Consider the following 19,022-nt stretch of genomic DNA (forward strand, 5'->3'; position numbering starts at 1 on the left):
CACCAAACTGAGCGTGAATTTGAAGAAGTAGTCTAGAGCAGTGGTTCTCAACCTGCGGCCCAATCAGCACAGAGCTGCGGCCCATGTGACATCCTCAGGGCCATACAATTAGTATTGGCTGCAGCCCACATAACACATTCTGAGCCGCACATGCTGCCCACAATGGTAAATAGGTTGAGAACCACTGGTCTAGAGTTTAGATACCAAGGCCTGGATTCTGCAATGAGCTTCATGGGTCCTCAGAAGTCTGCCCATTTGGTGCAGGACCCAAGTCTGGAGAACAGGGAAGTGCTGTGTCATCTATTTAACGTAAGATCAGAAGGACCTGAGAATCATAAAGTTAGGGCTGCAAAGACCTACTAGGTCATCTATTTGCTCCATCTCTTTGCTGGTGCAGGATGGTTTCCTATGGAAGACCTGCCTAACCTGTGGCATTTGGCCAGAGCCTCTCATTCCTGTTGTCCCCTGGCCTGCTGCCCATATAGTTCTGATTTTTCTTGGCTGGCTGCCAATATTTTATATTTTTTGTACATTTTTGTTTCCTGGAAACTGCCAGGCAGGTGAGAGGCTAGCAGCTGAGGCTCCCTTTCCTCCTCCTCTTGGCCAGCCAGCCTGTCACCCATAGCTCTCACCCATCTTGGCTTCCCCTCCAGCTCCCGTTGTGTGTGTCTCAGAGCAGGAAAAGTTGAGGTGACAGACTTGTGCTGGGTGGAGGAAGTCTCTTAGTTGGCTCAGAGGTGCCAAGCAGCCAGGTATATGATCAGTCCTGCAGTCCCAATCCCCCAGGGGGCTGGGAGGGGTGGTTAAATAGGAGACTAGCCAATGGGGGAGTTTAAGGGGGACCCAGACAGAGATGGGGAAAGCAGAGGATGGAAGGAGAAGACAAGGGCAGGGAGAATCTTGAGCACAGCTCTTCTTAGGGCCCATGAAGCTTGTGGCCACAGGCCCCGACCTGGAGGAACAGAATGAAGATTTTCAGCTTTTAGAGCAAATAAGTACATACGCAGATAGCCTTGGAAAGGTAAATCTTATGGTAGGTGTAAAAAGAACACGCAGCTGATTCTGATTCTGCAGCAGGTGGCCGAGGGCAACCTTCATGCCTGCTCTATGTAAAATAAGTCCGTTACCTATGAGGTATATCCCCATGGGCTCCTCTTACTAGCCCTCCCCAAAATCTTTAGCCTGGCTCTGGACAACAGCATGGTTGTGTGAGCAACAGAAACCACGGTGAGGGAGCACCTTGAAAGCTGGCCCTTCTGTGAGGAAAGAGAGAGAGAAGGGAGATCACCTGAGTGGAAAGAGACACATCTATCTGTCAAGGTATGCATGGCCCCCAACTCTATAATATCTCAGCTTCTCCCAACTTCCCTCTCTTCCTTCCGCCCCATTCTATAGGAGAGAGAGCTCGATGAGATGAGTCTAAGTGCGGGGGGCAGGTGCCTGTGTCCACATACATTTCGTTCTGAAAGTGATGAAGCCTGTGGCCATTTTTTCTCTCTTGTGGGAGTGAGTTCAGCTTCTCATTAGTTCCATCTCCTGCCCTCAGCAGTTGGGTGACCATTCCATTGAGCAGGGACACATTGCAAGCTGGGAGATTGCCCCACTGCGGGACAGGAATGGGAGGACTAATTGCACTGTTTCAACCGCTTGGTACTCTGCATGGACACTGACACTTAACTGGTTCAGGTTGAACATTTGAGGTTGAACCTGTTGTTAAACCAGTTGAAAATCAGTCTGTTGTAACTGGTTATCAGATCACTTGTGGTCTATATGTGGACACAGTATTTCACAAATGACCTAGGGGCTTTAACCATCATGTAGATGAGATCTTAATTATTCTCCCCAGCACTGTCCTGTCTAATTCTTCCCCTTCCTGGAGGTGTGCACCCTTCAAATATCTGTGTGCTATATGGCTGGCATGTTCTCTACTCATCACTTACCCAAGCAATCTCTCTATGTAGCTCTTTTACTTTTCCCTTATAAGACTCCTCCAGCCCTTTAATCATTTTTGTTGCTCTTCTCTGAACTCCAGGTTGTCTACATAATTCTTCATCCTGAGGTGCTCAGAGCTAAACATTGAGCTGCCTACAGCCTTGCTGGGGCTCTCTGAAACACTCAGTGAAATGGAGTGATTTGAAAAGTCAAGAGCCGGGGAAGGGAAATTTTAAAGAAAGAGAGAGGAGTGAAACCCTTTCATGCAGAGTTTAGACTGTGATTTCTTCAGGGGGTTTCTGACAAGTTCAGAGAAGGCTTTTTGTTTTCAAAAGGAATCATGCCCGTTGCATGGTATGGCTTTTTCCAGATGGAGGCTAAAAGACTTTGTTATTTTAGGTGCATTTCATTTATTAAGAGCTCAAAGAGCCAATTTAAACAAGGAGAAGCCTTCCCTTTTCCCACCCACATTTGACATGAAATTCAACTATTTTTAAATAAGTGGCACTTTACCACTAACTAATTGAAGGATGCTGAAAATCTTGAAACTCTGTGCTTTTTCATTGCTCTGATTGTCCCAGCATCACGGTTTCTGGGTATTGGGATGGATTGTTCTTCACTGTTGTTAAAAAGCTTGCAAATTTTTCTCTTCTCAAGTGTTGTCTCGGGATCTTTTTTATATATATACACACTTGGCAATTCAAGAGAGTTGCTCAAAAATGTGCCTGACTTTGAGCCATTCCAGCTGCTGTTGCCTTCTAGACCTCTCTGCCGTTTCTTAACAATGAGGATTGAGTTGGAGCTGTTGCTGGATGCTAGCAGATGACACTTATTTTGTTTAAAAATTCTTGTGTCGGGGGAGCTGCCAGCATCAGATACATGATCTTATAGCTAATGCACTATCCTGCGAGCAAGCAGTCTACCTCGGATGGCGTTTCTTAAAGAGGCACATTAAGAAAACCTAGGGTTTCCTGACTCAGGGTGGCTCGAGGCTTAAAAGTGACTGACTTGGGGTGGGGAGACTCAGCACTATGAAGTCAATTGGAATGTGGCTTGGGTAAGGAGTGTTTGAATTGGGCCTTAAGAAGCAGGAGCCAAGGAGGAAGGCGGAGGGTGGGGTTTTCAAAAGGGCTAAGTGATGGCCTACCTCTGGTAAACGGTTGACTTCCCTGGGCACAGAGTTACCCACTGACTTCAGTGGGAACTGAGTTAGGCCAGTGATAGGCAGTTTGAAAATCCCAATCTAAATAAATACGTATGGGAGGCAGCATGACCTAGTGGATAGGTTACTGCACTGGGATTTAAGAGATCTGGGCTAAAATCCTGGGCCTACTGAAGTCAGTAGAAGTTTTTCCATTGACTTCAATGAGGCGATATTTTCACCCTGGATTTTATTCCCACCTCTGCCACTGACCTGCTATAACCTTGGCCAAATCACTTCATCTCTCAGTGCCTCTGTTTTTCTTCCTACCCTTTGCTTCTCTTAACTATCCAGATTGCGAGCTCCTCTACTTGTACACTACGTGTATGGACAGCACCTAGCACAGTTACGTCCATGAGGCACTGCTGTTATATAACAACATTTACCGATCCAGCTACAGGTGAGGGGGGCATGTGTTCACACTCCTGTGTGCATGTGGGAAGGCTAGCAATATTCGGTGTACAGTAGGCCATGATCCAGACACCTGAGATTTGGGGGCGTGAGCAGGGAAAAATGAGTTGTTACTTCCACTGCTGGGAGATGAAGGATAGATCTGTGGAAATAATCCTTTTTAAAATAAAGGTTTTTACAGGTTACGGAGTGAAGATTATTTACTTTGACTGATAAGGGTGAAGCTAGGAATGTAAAACACTGGTTTGATATAAACTAGTCCATATCAGCAAAATCCAGAGGATCATTACTGCTGATAAATATCATGCTGTTCATATCCAGTTTACTTTATACTCTCTTGTTTTCATGGGGTGACCTGCAGAGGGCAAGACTTAATTCATTTTAAGTGGCCAGAATTGTTTACATGAATTAAGTGATATTTGGTTCAGCTATCTGGTGACCCTGCATATTTTTTCCAATGATTTACAGATTCCCAACTAGCTAGCAGGCACACGCTTAAGGAACGGGCTCTGTGTTTCGTATACTTCATAACTTGTATTTAAGCTATCTGCAAAAATAGCAGTCAGTCTAAAGCCATATTGATGAATGTGTAAACCTGTTTATTCCTCAAAATTAAAATAGAGTTCTACCAGCGGGATGTAGGGTTTGGAATGTGACTATTTAAATATCACACCCTTTCACAGCTATTGTAGGCCACCTCAATAAAGGAACCTTCTGTAATGAACAACATCAGGCCTTGAGAAAAAGGATTCATGGTGTGGTGTGTCTTTTGCTCCTTACACAGCAATAGCAACCTGAAGGAATCAGACCACCACCCCTGGGTTCCAAATAGCCGTGTTTATTAATTATACACAACCCACTGCTGACCTGGCTGGTTTCTGGCAGCTTCTAAAACACAGAATATGGCGAGCACAATTAGAGGGTTCATGAGCCATTTAAAAGGGTACGACCTTCTAGCTATAAGGTAAATAATGTGGTCCCTGTTATTGGACTAATAAGTAACCTATAGAATACAAACTTTCTGGCCCAAAAGAATCTTCCTTCATATCCAACTTGGCCTTCTCTTATGCTTTTCACCTGAAGATCTCAAAGTATTTACAAGTACTATCCAGCTCATTCTCATTATTCTCCTGTCATCTAGAAAAGAATTAATATCTCCATTTGATAGGTGAAGAAATGAGGTTCAAAGGATGGCTAACGGCTGGATGATCACACATGCAGGGGAGTAAGAACATTTAGATTTTTTTTGTGGGTGCTCAGGGTGGAAGAGGGTGCTCTATGCTTGCTTGCTTTCTCCTGGAATGAGAGCCTGGGTTGCACCCACCCCACCACTTGAGATTGGTAGAGGCCAGCAGCAAATGACTACTCCAGTGATTGACTGTTTCTAGGTAACTAAAGGAAATATTGGTGCAACCGGACAGTGCAGCCGGACTGCCCTTGTTGGAAAGAAAACCGTGCCCATTTTACTCAGCCAAATGAACGGTCAGAGGATAAGCATTTAATAATGAATAGGCAAAATATAAAAACATCAAAATATATATTATTTTTTGTGGGAGCTGGGCTGAAACCAAGCACTGAACGAAACACCCACTGAATGTAATTAAGTGCTCTGAAATTCTACAAAAGATTTGATTCTGGAAACCCAAAAAGGTTCAGTAGAAAGCAAAGTTCTTTCTTTTGTGGCCGTCCTTAGAAGATGGCCCAACTTTTAGCAAATGACATACAGTGCTAAAGGATTGCAGACTTTGAGAACAGGCTCTCTTGGCTTCTGAATCTGACCTGTGATTTCCAAAGTGACATCAGATAATGGAATAGAATTTGATGGATTTCTTTCACACATCTCACTGTTTGCACTGTTGCAACGGCAACAGCCATGGAAGGGGAGGCTAAAGCGTGTTGCTTGGGATGTGGGAAGAAGGGGACAGAGCTACATTTCTATCATTAGGAAATTCAGATTGCAAAACATCAGCTGTTGTTTGTGCCGTGGAAGGTGCCTTTGACCCCTGTTGCAAATGCAGTTGTGGTTGTTAAAGACCAAGACGTTTTGTGACAGAGCTAAGAGTGGTGTGTACTGGAGTGGAGTTACACAATTTATTTTCCTGCTCTTACTTTTCTGTAAGCAATCGTAAGCCTTGTGAACTTGCTCATCCACTGGCGTAAATCAATGTAATTCCGGAGATTTTAAAGGCGCTAAAGTATTTACACTAGCTGAGGAGCTGGCCCAGTATGTTCCTACAGGTTTGTTTTGACTAGGATGTAAAGGTCTGTTGTTAGAAGGTGTGAGACAGCCTGGTCTAAAAGTCAAGTGTACACAAGAGAGTGTATGCATTTAACACGTGTTAGGTGGTGAGTTGTAGCCTAGGCTCCTCACCCTTGAGTACATGTCAGCCAACTGGCACTTGGTAAAGGTATTCACTGCCTTGGCTACATGGGACTTAAGAACATAAGAACAGCCATAGTCAGTCAGACCAAAGATCAGTCTCGCCCAGTATCCTGTCTTCCGCCAATGCCAGGTGCCCCAGAGGGAATGAACAGAACAGGTAATCATCAAGTGATCCATCCCCTGTTGCCCATTCCCAAACAGAGGCTAGGGACACCATCCCTGCCCATCCTGGCTAATAGCCATTGATGGACCTATCCTGTTCTTTTTTGAACCCTGTTATATTCTTGGCCTTCACAACGTCCCCTGGCAGAGTTCCATAGGTTGACTGTGTGTTGTGTTGTGTGAAAAAATACTTCCTTTTGTTTGTTTTAAACCTGCTGCCTATTCATTTCATTTGGTGGCCCCTCGTTCTTGTGTTATGAGAAGGAGTAAATAACATTTCCTTATTTACTTTCTACACAACAGGCATGATTTTATAGACCTCTATCCTATCCTCCCTTAGTCGTTTCTTTTCCAAACTGAAAAGTCCCAGTCTTATTAATCTCTCCTCATACGGCAGCCTTTCTATACCCATAATCATTTTTGTAGCCCTTTTCTGAACCTTTTCCAATTCCAATATATCTTTTTTGAGATGGAGCGACCACATCTGCACGCAGTATTCAAGATGTGGGCATACCATGGATTTATGGACTTAGAACGTTAGTTAGACTGTCTTAACCAACACCTTCTAACAGGACATCGTTAAATCCTAGGGTGAGATTTTCACATGCACCCAACTGACCTAGGAGCCCAAGTTTCATTGAGTTTCAATGAAACGACTTCAGCTGGAAGTCAGTGGGATTTGGGTTTTTTAGTGCCAAAGTCACTTTTGAAAATAAGACTTAGGGCTTGTCTATGCTTAAAAATGTTGCTGCTTTAACTATGCCAACAGTTGAAATAGCACAATCCCTCTAGTGTGGACAGTGATAACAGTATACAAACCCTTACACCAATATATCTTATTTATAAGCTACACTGGCAGAAGGCACCTTTATGTTAGTATAAGTGTGTTTGCACTAGGCCTTTTACCATCATAACTATGTTGGCAAATAATCCACAACCCTAACGGGCATAGTTATACCAGTAAAACTTTTCTTGTGACGGCCAGCATTTAGGCTCCTAACTCAGAGACTTTTGAAGATGTTACTCCTAGTCAAGATAGTCGTAGAGGAGTCAGTATTTGGAGTAAGTGGCTTTACTAGTAATGTTAATGTTTAAAGCAACCTCACTGCCCATTTCCACCTTCAGTGAGTAACTCTAGTGTCAAAAACTATGGAGATGTTCCAAACACAACAGTGTGCTTTTCATTAGCAGTGAGAAAAAAAATCATACTGTGCATAAATTTACTATGAAGCCCATGTGGTTTGCTATGAACTAATAATGACATATGTGTGATTTTAATAAAGAAAACCATGATTTCATTAGCTAACACTGTGTGCAACTCAAGCATACGAGGGCAAAAACAAGGCCGGTCCCATCATTCATCAGAGCATCATTCATCAGTGAAGCTGAATGAGCCTTTGTAGTGAAACCCAAAACCAGGTGGGTTTTCCCTTAGTTGTGGTTTCTTTACCAGCCTCAACGTGATCCTGATCTTATTTACCCCAGCCCAGTGGAACGCCACTCAGTGGCAGTGCGGCTTCCCACAGTGTGACCAAGACCAGAATTGTGCTGTAAGTTTGCTAGGCGAGGGCAGACGGTCCCTGAGAACGGGGGCACAGAGAGATAGGAAGAGGAGTGATGACAGATACTGAGCCTTGTCGGGGGAGAGCCAGCTCCTGGCTGAGAACAAAGGTCCCAGGGGCTCCTATCGGTTCCTGGGCCTGTTCAATCCACTCTGGGTCCATCTTCCTCTTCCTTGGCCCAATCCTGAGCCCGGCAGCAACTGGTCCAGCCCCTCTGGGTCCCGTTCTCCTTCCTGTCTCCTTCCCGCAGGTGTGCATGAGTTTGCAGGGGGTGGAGCCCTCCCAATATTTCCATAATGGGGGTGCCAAGCCCCCCTGCCCTACTAGTTCTGCCCATCCAGATCCTCAGGCAAGCTGCTCCCAAGTGCACCCCCCAAGACGCCTACTCCCCAGTCTAGATTCCTCCCAAATACTCTCCTTTGCAATGCAGATCCCCCATGGGCCTATTCCCACTCCCTGATAACCAGCCCTGTCTGGCACTGCATTCCGAGGCCATGGAGATGATTGTGACGTTACTTCACATGCTGTAATAATAGCACTAGGAATAATAATAATTTGCACATACCGGATATGGCACTTTGACGCTGGAGTTCTGCAGCACTAAAATTAACCTGTCACTTTTAATGCTGCTTTTAACCCATAGACCCATTAGCATTCAACTAACGTTAGGGCCCAGCTGTAGAGAGGAATAATGCTCGAATGGTTAATTCACTGGGTTAAGACTTAGGAGATATAGGTTCAGTTCCTGGCTCCGCTACAGACTTTCTGTGTGTCCTTGAGCAAGTCATTATCTGTGTTTGCCCCCCTTTAAAAAGGCGCAGTATTTCTGTTCTCCCACCCTTTGCCTATCTGGATTATACATTTTTCATGGCAGGGACTGTGTTTTATTATCTGTTTGTAGAGACTTCAGAACGATGACTGAATCTTGCTCTTGGAAGTGATCTCTAATGTGCCACTGTAATATAGATAATAACCTAAAGATCGCTCTACCCACCTCAAAAATGCAGCCACTTCTGGGGTGTAAGACAGCAACCATTTAACTGCACACTGCAGCACTGCATGGCAAAAAGACACAGATGCTGTATGCAACTGAAGCTACACAGGACTGTTTTTATAGGAAAGCAGAATGAAATTACCTACTGGAATTTGGTCAGGGCTCAAAATATGATGGTCTAGGAAGAGGGTGAAACATAAACAGCTTTCGCTGTTGGCAGATGTCAGGGTGAAAAAAATACAAGCATGAAAAGTAACCGGCTTTCCACTTTAACGGTGATCGGTCTGAAGATGCGCCAGCATTAGGCCCCCGATCCAGCAACGCAACTAGAAAAACGTGTGCGCCCATTGACTTCAATGGGACTGTGCGCATGTTACAAGTTAAGCGCATGTTTTGCGAGCTAGTGGCCAGCGTGCTCAGCACTGTGCAGGATCTAACGTGAGGGCTCTTTTAGGGCTTGAGTTTTGAAAGGGTCGAGCACTCAAACACCCCTGAAGTCACAGACGCTGCAGTTGCTCAGCTCCTGTACAAATCGGGCCCTAAATCAGTTCCCTGCATGCCGAGTGCTGTATTTTCCATAGGGGCTTAGGAGGTTTAGATTAGTTATTCAGACAGACACATTCTCATTTCAGTGCATGAGAAAGAAGACGGAAGGTCTGACAGCATCCTCCAGGCCTGAGGTCTGTTTTCATTATGATTCCCTGGTGCCATAGCTGTAGAAATACAAGAGGAGGCAGTAGGGAATTTGCCCTGACAGAACAGTAAGGGAAGGAACAGAATAATAAAGCCCTAACATGTGCTGTAGACCCGAAGGGCATTTGTCAGAGCAGACACTTTACAAGTAATGAATTATTGAGGCCTTTCTTTGGTATCTATTGCAGTGAATTCTTTAGCTAGAGACATGTGGTTGTCAGATGTGATTATTAATCCATGTCTAGGATAGCTCAGTGGTTTGAGCATTGGCCTGCTAAACCCAGGGTTCTGAGTTCAATTCTTGAGGGGGCCACTTAGGGATCTGGGCTAAAAATCTGTTTGGGGATTGGTCCTGCTTTGAGCAGGGGCTTGGACTAGATGACTTCCTGAGGTCCCTTCTAACCTGATATTCTATGATTCTAGTGTAAAGCATCACCAAGCTATGCTCCCTGGTTTTCTGTAACAGGCGTGTTCATTTCATGCATGTGAAGAGAGAGCCTTCACACACTCCCCTATGAAATCTTCAGCCTTGAGGAAGATAAGGACTCACATCAAAGCAGCCCTCCACTAGCCAGCTGCCAAGTTGTTGTGGGGTGTTCTCTATTGGGCATTGTGTAGTATGCAGCCCAAGTTGTCAGCCTGCCAGCCCTGTGTTTCCTGTTTTGTTTTTTCCCCTTTGTGCTGTATGGAAATGTGTTCCCCATTTCTTCTGCGGAGCCAAGAGAGTATGATTGGTATGCAAGGCACACAGTGCAGGCATTTCATTAAGACAATCAGTCTACAGTACAGCAGCACTGGAGGGACCAGGAATTTTGAGTGCAACAGCTGAAGTCAGCAGCATTACTGCGCACCCATGCCATTATTTACGGACAGGCCAAAAAGCAATGCAGGCTTTACACAGGCAAGCATAGGAACAATAAAAAAGGCCTTATCATCACAGCTTTGTTTCTAGAGCAGGCATTTTAATGCAAGAGGACTAAAATCTGGAGTACCAGGTCTCAGCCCACCTGTGAGTCTTCTCATTTACATAGTTTTGAATAGATTTTGATTTTTTGAATTGAAAGGGACCACAGGCCTGATTCAAAACCCTGACAACAGAGGAAAGACGCCCATGGGCTTGAAAGGGCTTTGGAGTGGGGCCCTACAGCAGGGGAAAGGTGTTAGTCCCTCTGACATTACTGGAGATTAGAATCGTCTGGTCAGCCACAGGGCAGGTGAAGCATAGTCAATGGCAGCCCACAGTTCCCCACACGGCCGGGCAATATATTTCCGCCATGACGCTGAGGGTGAAGGGATGGTTCAGCCTCTGTGCCCACTCAGTCCTTAGCCTCCTCGGTGGAGGCTGAAAACAAGGGGATCCACAAATAATGGAGGTTGTGGTGGTGATGGTTTAACTGATGCCTTTCAGCAGGGGACTGGAGCGAGACCAACAAACTCACTTCATACAGGCCAATGAGCAACCATCAAGTGGTAACCACTTTTGGCCAGCCTGGGCTGAATTAGAATCGGTGATAAAGAACGCCTTATCCTTCCACCCCTCTGCCTCCTTCCCCGAGTCAGTCCAATCATTCTAAAATGAGAGGAAACCATTGTATTTTGGCCTTTTTCAAATCTCTCTTTGCACTCTTGTAAAAAAAAAAAAACAAAAAATCAAAAAAATCAGCCTACCCAACAGCAGTGAGCATTTTCAAGCCGTTAAAGATGAGACGATCTGGATCAATAATCAAAATCTGAGGCAAGAGCAGAATTTTGCTCTCAGGCTTTTTAAGTGCACCAGACACTTTTAAAAAGGTAAACTGAGCGTGCTGCACGTTGTTATAAGAGTGATTGCTGCTTCTGCTTCCATGAATTTTGGTCTTCCCGCTAATTATCCACCGCCCAATTCAGCCCAGGACCAGCAAGGCAAGCTTTTCCACAAGGCACTTCTGAGTTAGAGGTTAGTGCCTTCCCTATGTACATGCAGTCCTTACTCAGGAGCGCTGCCAGCTTTTCTGCCGCCCCAGGCGGCGGAAGGTCCCGCCCCGAAATGCCGCCTCCCACAGAGGCAGCAGAAGGTCCCGCCACCGAAATACCGCCGCGATCACTGCCCCCCAAATTGTAGCGCCCTAGGCGACGGCCTAGGTCGCCTAATGGGTTGCGGCGGCCCTGTTCTTACTGTCTCCATCACGACTGCTCTAGGGGTCCATTTAGTTTTCAGCTGAGGTGGTAATTCCGTTTTGTGTCCACTAACTAAAGTGGGCCATCAACTCTTTCCCCACAGGCCTTGAGATGGTCCCACACTGGGCTGGATTTAAATCAATGACCAATGTCAAAGGCTTTCATCCCAGGAGCCACCTCTCTTTATGATATTTTATTTGCACTGCCATAAAACACAAGAATATGAAATATAAAAAGTTATGTTGTAATAACATTAATGACCAGATTCTTGGCTCATGTACACAGGTATAAATGTGGAGTAACCCTACTACAGTCAGTGGAGTCACTCCAGATTTACACCTCCATAACTCAAAGAGATCATGGAGTCATCGTGGATAGTTCTCTGAAGACGTCCATGCAGTGTGCAGCGGCAGTCAAAAAGGCAAACAGGATGTTAGGGGGAAAAAAAGAGAGAGAATAAGACGGAGAATATCTTATTGCCTTTATATATATCCATGGTTTGCCCACATCTTGAATACTGCATATAGATGTGGTCTCCTCGTCTCAAAAAAGATATACTGGCACTAGAAAAGGTTGAGAAGGGCAACTAAAATGATTAGGCGTTTGGAACGGGTCCCGTATGAGGAGAGATTAAAGAGGCTAGGACTTTTCAGCTTGGAAAAGAGGAGACTAAGAGGGGATATGATAGAGGTCTATAAAATCATGAGTGGTGTGGAGAAAGTGAATAAGGAAAAGTTATTTACTTGTTCCCATAATATAAGAACTAGGGGTCACCAAGTGAAATTAATGGGCAGCAGGTTTAAAACAAATAAAAGGAAGTTCTTCTTCACACAATGCACAGTCAACGTTAGGAACTCCTTGCCTGAGGAGGTTTGAAGGCTAGGACTATAACAGGGTTTAAAAGAGAACTAGATAAATTCATGGAGGTTAAGTCCATTAATGGTTATTAGCCAGGATGGGTAAGGAATGGTGTCTCTAGCCTCTGTTTGTCAGAGGGTGGAGATGGATGGCAGGAGTGAGATCACTTGATCATTACCTGTTAGGTTCACTCCCCTCTGGGGCACCTGGCATTGGCCACTGTCGGCAGACTGGATGCTGGGCTGATGGACCCTTGGTCTGACCCAGTATGGCCATTCTCTGGTGCCGTTTTATGATGGGCTCTTCCCATAAGGCGTTTGATAAAGTTTGCACAGCTGGCCATGTGCTGATTCACTCATCTACCATGCACTGACACGCAAAAATCCTGACTGTGTTGTAATGTTTATGATAAATAGAGGCCACAGGATATGAGAGGCAGGGAAGCTTCAGGAATCTATAGGAGTTTGGTTATCGGTGCTTCTGAAAATATGACGGATGTTTTTGGCTTGTGTGTTGCTGGCTAAATGTAACTTTCTTACTCCACTGGAGAATTCTCGAAATTCCAGTCATGAAGGCCCTTTGCAAATAGCTAACATTCCTGACCTACAAGACCAAATGCCTGTCAGTCACAGGAAAAAGCCCACCTCGTGGTCCGCTCTTAAAGATCCCAGCAACACCTCCACCATCTCCAGCTAAGGTAGGAGTGTTAAAAATCCAGAGTGACTCATTGACCTTTCACCTCTTTGGACCTCTGAAGAAATAAACACTGCATACTGCCAGGGGGGATAGAAATAACCTTGCCAAATGGGGCAGCGCTGCTGAAGGCCCTTCAGAACATGATCCATCAGATCTCAGCACAAACACTTGAGTGCTGTCAGGACCCTATCTCTCATTACCTGCATAGTTTGACCATTTCCTATCATTTGTGAATGGAAGGGATTGAATAATGAGGGCAGATTATAGGATTAGGTAAAGCTTTGCTGTGAAATGACTCTGGAGAGGACATGCATGACAGCGTACAAAATGACTGAAGGGTGTAAATACCAGGGCAGGAGGAGTTATTTGGAGAGTGGAAAGGGGAGGATATAAATAGGAGGGTGAGGTTAGGAGAGGGAACATTGAGGCTGCCTATTAAAAAAATCCTGACTGCCAGGAATTAATGGTGGAGGTGCTGTTGCTTTGAGTATTTCAAACCAGCTAAAACATTGTATTAGAAAATGTATTTGTCTGGATTTAAACAACCACAAAATGTGTCCATCCATTGGCTCTCGAGGTGAGGTTTCAAAAACGCTCAGCTGGGATTAACTCTACTCCCCTGAAGTTAAATGGTCCCACTGACGTCACTGGGAGCAAAGTTAGCACATTTGAAAATCCGACACTCTGTGATTGTGCCATCAATTAGGAAGACAAGGTGAAATCTTGACCCCTTGAAGTCAGTGGATAAACTCCCATTGACATGAGTTGGGCCCGGATTTCACCTGCTGTCTTTGCTCGCTAAAACCAGTGCAAACTAAAACAGCAGCGCTATCCCCCGTCTGCACGAAAATCACTGCACCGTGCTAATTCCCAAAGGACACCCAGCTGCCCACAAAACCCTGCCCTGAGATACAGGCTTGGCAAGTAGCCGGAAGGTAAAGCGATTCAGGCTGTTTTGGACTACTATGGGGGATGAATTCCAAGGTCAGGGACTTGTGAAAATCTTTCTGACCACCAACCATTCAGCTTCTCCAGGAGACATCTCTTTCCAGCACTCAAACTGCCTTCCCTCCAGCTGTGTCTTGTACAGGCCATCCATAAACTGCTGTGGGCTGCAAGAATGAAGCTGTGGAAGGGGAGCCTATGGGTCATTCTACCAGGACAAGAGATTATCAAATTGCGCTCAGCCACTGACAGATTATAGGCCTGTTGGCCACATGCTATTCATCCTAACTCCTGTCTGGGAGAACTCGGGCTATACAAGATCCCCAGCCCCAAAGAGATCCCCAGCAGAGCTGCACAGAAGTTTTTTGTGGGGCTGGGACAAAATCTGAAATGAAGCCCACCCAACCTTCCAAAAATATTACCATGGAGATGAAAGTGTTAAGAAGACGGGAGGAGATGGGGGGGTCAGAGAAAGTCAAGGCCCGCGGGGTCACTGCCATCCCCAAGAGCCTGAGGGTCTCTACCCTGAGGGCAGCTGTGGGACCTTTCCCAGTCCAACCTCTCCCTGAGCTCCAGCCCCACTGGCAGTGGGAGAGGTATCCCTGGCCCACGATCCCACTCCTACTTCCCGGCTCAGCGGGTTGCCTTGGGCCTAGCAAGATGATGCCAGCAGCGATGACGGTGGGATCTGGGCCCTACCAGTCTAGGTGAGTCACTCCCTGAACTAGCAAACCTGAGTGGGGCTGTGAACCCATGAGCCAGGTTGCAATGATTCACTCAAATGGGGCCTACTCACCCCTCTGTCATTTTGGGAGCCTGGAGCAAACTGCCCCTTTTCCACCCCATCCCCAGGTGGTCCCTGATTCTCATCCCCAACAGGAGAAACTGGCCCCAACTTCAAACCACAGGAAACAATGATTGGACAATGCTGTGGGTATAACATCTGATCCTTCAATCTCCAATCCCAACCCAACCAGCAGATCCAGAGCGTGGCCAGTTCTAAGCATTGTTAGGGACATTCCGGTGAGGGCAGGGGTATGTACTAGTTCATAGGAACTGTAAGGGTTTTTACATCTATGAGTCACTTAATGACCTTTGGAGCCAGGTTTTCAAATGAATAAAAACACAACTGTGCACGAAATTCATACGCAATTCTGCACCTAATTTGGGAGCACAGCTGTATGTGCAAACTGGGGATATGCATATATAAATGTATCTAACTGATCATTTGCATGTGCATATCCCCAGTTTGCCTGCACAGTCCTGGTGTATGCACATGCCAATTAGGCACAAAGCCTCACATGATACTTTGTGTGTGTAGTTGGATGCCATACACATGCTCCTAATTATCTTTCCTGATAATATAACCCTCACTAAAAAGGTTGTGGTGCACAGGCACACAATGCAATATTTAAATCCCGATATACTAGAGTATTTAAGACATCTCGTATTGTAATTAGCCAAAGGAAATAATTTGCACTGAAAATTAATATTTTGTACATATAAAAATATGACTAGACACATGCAAAACACAAAACCAAAAACCCCCACTGAGTATGACAGATGTTTTGTTTTTGGTTTTTTACATTCCACTCATTCAGTGTATTGTTTGTAATGTTTAAAGATAAAACACTCTCAGGCTGGCACTTGGCATGTCAAGGTTTAACCTGCAATATGCTTTCATTATACTTAAAAGAATGGTTTAAAATAGCAATCGAAGGGGAACTGGAAGGCTCAGAATATTGGTGTTGGTACAGAGGGACTGTGATTCCTCCCTGCCACTTCCACCCCGGCAGGCAGGGGCCACACCCAGCTGTGTCCATGAATGCTCTGCTAGCCACTCATGAACCCACAATAGCCAGCTCCAGGACCCCGGAGCTGTACCGTCCTGCCCTGGTCAAAAGCCCGATCAGTATATATGAGTCTTTACCCAGTCCATCAAAGGAAAGTGGACGTGCACCAACTCTTGTTCCTGAGCTAAGATTTTTCCCCAAGCACTTCTCTCTAACCACACAGTTTTAGGTAAAAAATATATAACAGATTTATTAACTACAGAAAGATAGATTTTAAGTGATAGCAAACAGATCAAAGATGCTTACCTAAGAAATAAACAAAATCATAGTCTAAATCTTATATACTAGATAGAATTTGAATCAAGCAGTGTCTCACTGTTAAATAGTACAAACAGTCTATCATGCTTCCATACACAGGTTAGAAATCCCTTCTACTTCCCCCCGTTCAGTCTTTTTCCTCAGGTTTTTCCAGGTTTTCTCTTGTGTGGGGAGTGTGGGGCCCAGTCATGATGTCACTCCCCCCCCCCACCCCCTTTTATATTGTTTTCCCACTTGCTGGAAAGCTCTTTTGCTGTGACCTGGGTCAAACAGTTCCCATTGTGTAGTGCTATTGCTGAGAGATTTCTATTGTACCCAGTTCCAGGGGTAATCCTTGTGAGTGTGTGTATTTCCCCAATGGGCCATCAGCATTGTTTGGCCTTTTAATTGTTGTACCTGAAAGGGGACCCTGAGCACCACAGATGAAAACTGCTCTTTGTAGGCTGATGTGAGCAATGTAAAAGTTTCACATTTTCCCAAGCCTGTGGATGCTGAGATATTTATTCCCAGGTTCAATTAATCACCTTCTCTTTCAATCCTTCCAGGGGCTCCGCCTAGCTCCACCTCATCAAATACAAGCTTCTTGGCCTCCCGATTAAGGAACGTCAGAGCTTGGCTCCAAAGGTACCCACCTTATCAGATTACCAGCCTCTTGCAATAATTAGCCCATTTCTCCTTCAAGAACCTCCATGCTATCTCCCAGGCCACCTCTTATGGGTGGTACATGTTCCTGTAAAAATGGTGGCGCCTTCATCTTCCTCTCCTCCTAATCCCGCCTTAAGACTGGCTTCTCCCATGATGCTAGTGTAACCTATGCTAATATAGTGTGGCTCTTAGGCTCCCTCTACTGGCTTAAGCCCCCCTTTAGAGGTTGTCTGAGTCCACTATTGCCTTTGGCCTGGTCCACACTAACCCCCCACTTCAGACTAAGGTATGCAAATTCAGCTATGTTAATAATGTAGCTGAATTCGAAGTACCTTAGTCCGAACTTACCGCGGGTCCAGACGCGGCAGGCAGGCTCCCCCGTCGATGCCGCGTACTCCTCTAACTGAGCTGGAGTACCGGCGTTAACAGCAAGCACTTCCGGGATCGATCCCAGAAGATCAATCGCTTACATCCAGACCAGGAAGTAAGTATAGACATACCCTTTGAGCTAAACAGACCTGGTTGATTAACTCAAGTGACAGAGGTTCATGCTTTTAGATCCAGAAGTCACAGGGTCAACCCTGTAGACGACCCACCAAGGGCATCAATACAACCCTTTATAAGTGGTCTGGTCATCGAAGGACGATCAAGAACCATGGTGCATTAGCATGGGTTATACCTACAGAACATTGTCATCTGAGGACAGCGGGGCTGCTGGTGATCTACACGGTACGTACAGCTATTCTCTGTGAAAATGTGCTCGTCTTGTTACCTTATTCTCTCTGCTCCACTCCTACCATTTGTTTCATCCACCCGTTGCATCTTGTCCTTAACTGTGGGCAGGGAATGTCTCTTTATTATATGTTTGTTCAGCCCCTAGAACAATAGGGCCCAGATCTTTGATGGGGGCCTCTAGGAGCTGTAATGCAATAGTACTGTATTAAATGCTGGTAATAAATATGCCTAACTAGTTTTGTAAGAGCAGTCATGTCGGGTAAGAGTAGGATGATTTGTCACAATAGCTGCCCTGATAGAAAACCAAAACAAAACAAAGATTGATTTGGAGAATTTTGTGTTTTGTTTAATGACGAGAGCAAATTTAGATTTTAAAACATGTCAACTGAAAAAATCCAATGTACGGAAGGAAATTTGTGGGAGATATTAATATGCCTGTCCACCTATGGCAAAGGAAGGCAACTAGGACTGTGGTCTGAGACATGATATGTTAGAGTCATATTTGATAATGGTGAGAACTGTCAAGCAGAAAGTTCCATCTCATTCAGCAGCTGACCCTGTCAAGATGCTTTTGGACAAATACCGTTAATCTTCAAAGGACACTGGTTTAGCTATAAAACTGCCAGTTGGATCTGAGGCCATGTGAATCAGACTAGATGCTGCCAGCTGCTCTCTGGAGTCCACCACTTGAAATGATCTTGCTGGAAAAAAATATGAGCCGGACTGCAGGGAGCCATCACTATGAATGTGAGGAGCTGCATGCTAATTGTGCATTTCCTGGACTTTTTTTCCAGTCCTCTGCTCATGTTATTGCTGTGCTAGGAGTTTTCCTTATCCAGTTGTTATATTTTCCTCTTCTGCCGCTCTGCCATGAAGAAATGGACGTGCTCAAATCGAAATGTAAATGTCTTCCCATTTATCAGATGATACCTCTGTACGACCTGATCCTCTAATCCTTACTCAGGCAAGTAGTCCGAGCCGTTGTCTCAGCTCCAGGTACCCCGCTTGGATAGTTCCCCTAAGGAGTCTCGATATGACTTCCAGGCAGCATACTGAGTGGCAAGAACAAGCATCAGACATAGCCAATAGGGCTATCTCTGGACAGATCGCCCTGGTTTTGACCGTCTATGCTATCACTCTCAGCACATCTGATCACTCTGCTTCTAAAGATCAATCGCTTTATAAATAAGTGGGGCTTTTGTGACTTCCCTCTTTGCCTCTGTGGCCAGTTGCAAGATGTTGGCCACATACCTGTAGGCTGCACCATTCAGCAAGGCCTGCCTGGTTCACTCATTGACTTGTCCTTCCCTCAGCTATTGAATGGATAAGACACTTAGACTAACATACTTGATTTGACTGTATATGCAGGCAGGAGCGGCGCCAGGGTTTTTGGCACACTAGGCAGGGGTCCTTCCACGCTCCCGGTCGTCGTCGGCAATTCTGCGGCAGGGGTGTCCTTCCGCGCTCCCAGTCTTCGGGGCACTTCGGCGGCGGGTCCCTGAGCGAGTGAAGGACCCGCCGCAGAATTGCCGCCAAA

This window comes from Trachemys scripta, chromosome 6 (genome assembly GCF_013100865.1).
Source record: "Trachemys scripta elegans isolate TJP31775 chromosome 6, CAS_Tse_1.0, whole genome shotgun sequence".
Taxonomy (NCBI): domain Eukaryota; kingdom Metazoa; phylum Chordata; order Testudines; family Emydidae; genus Trachemys; species Trachemys scripta.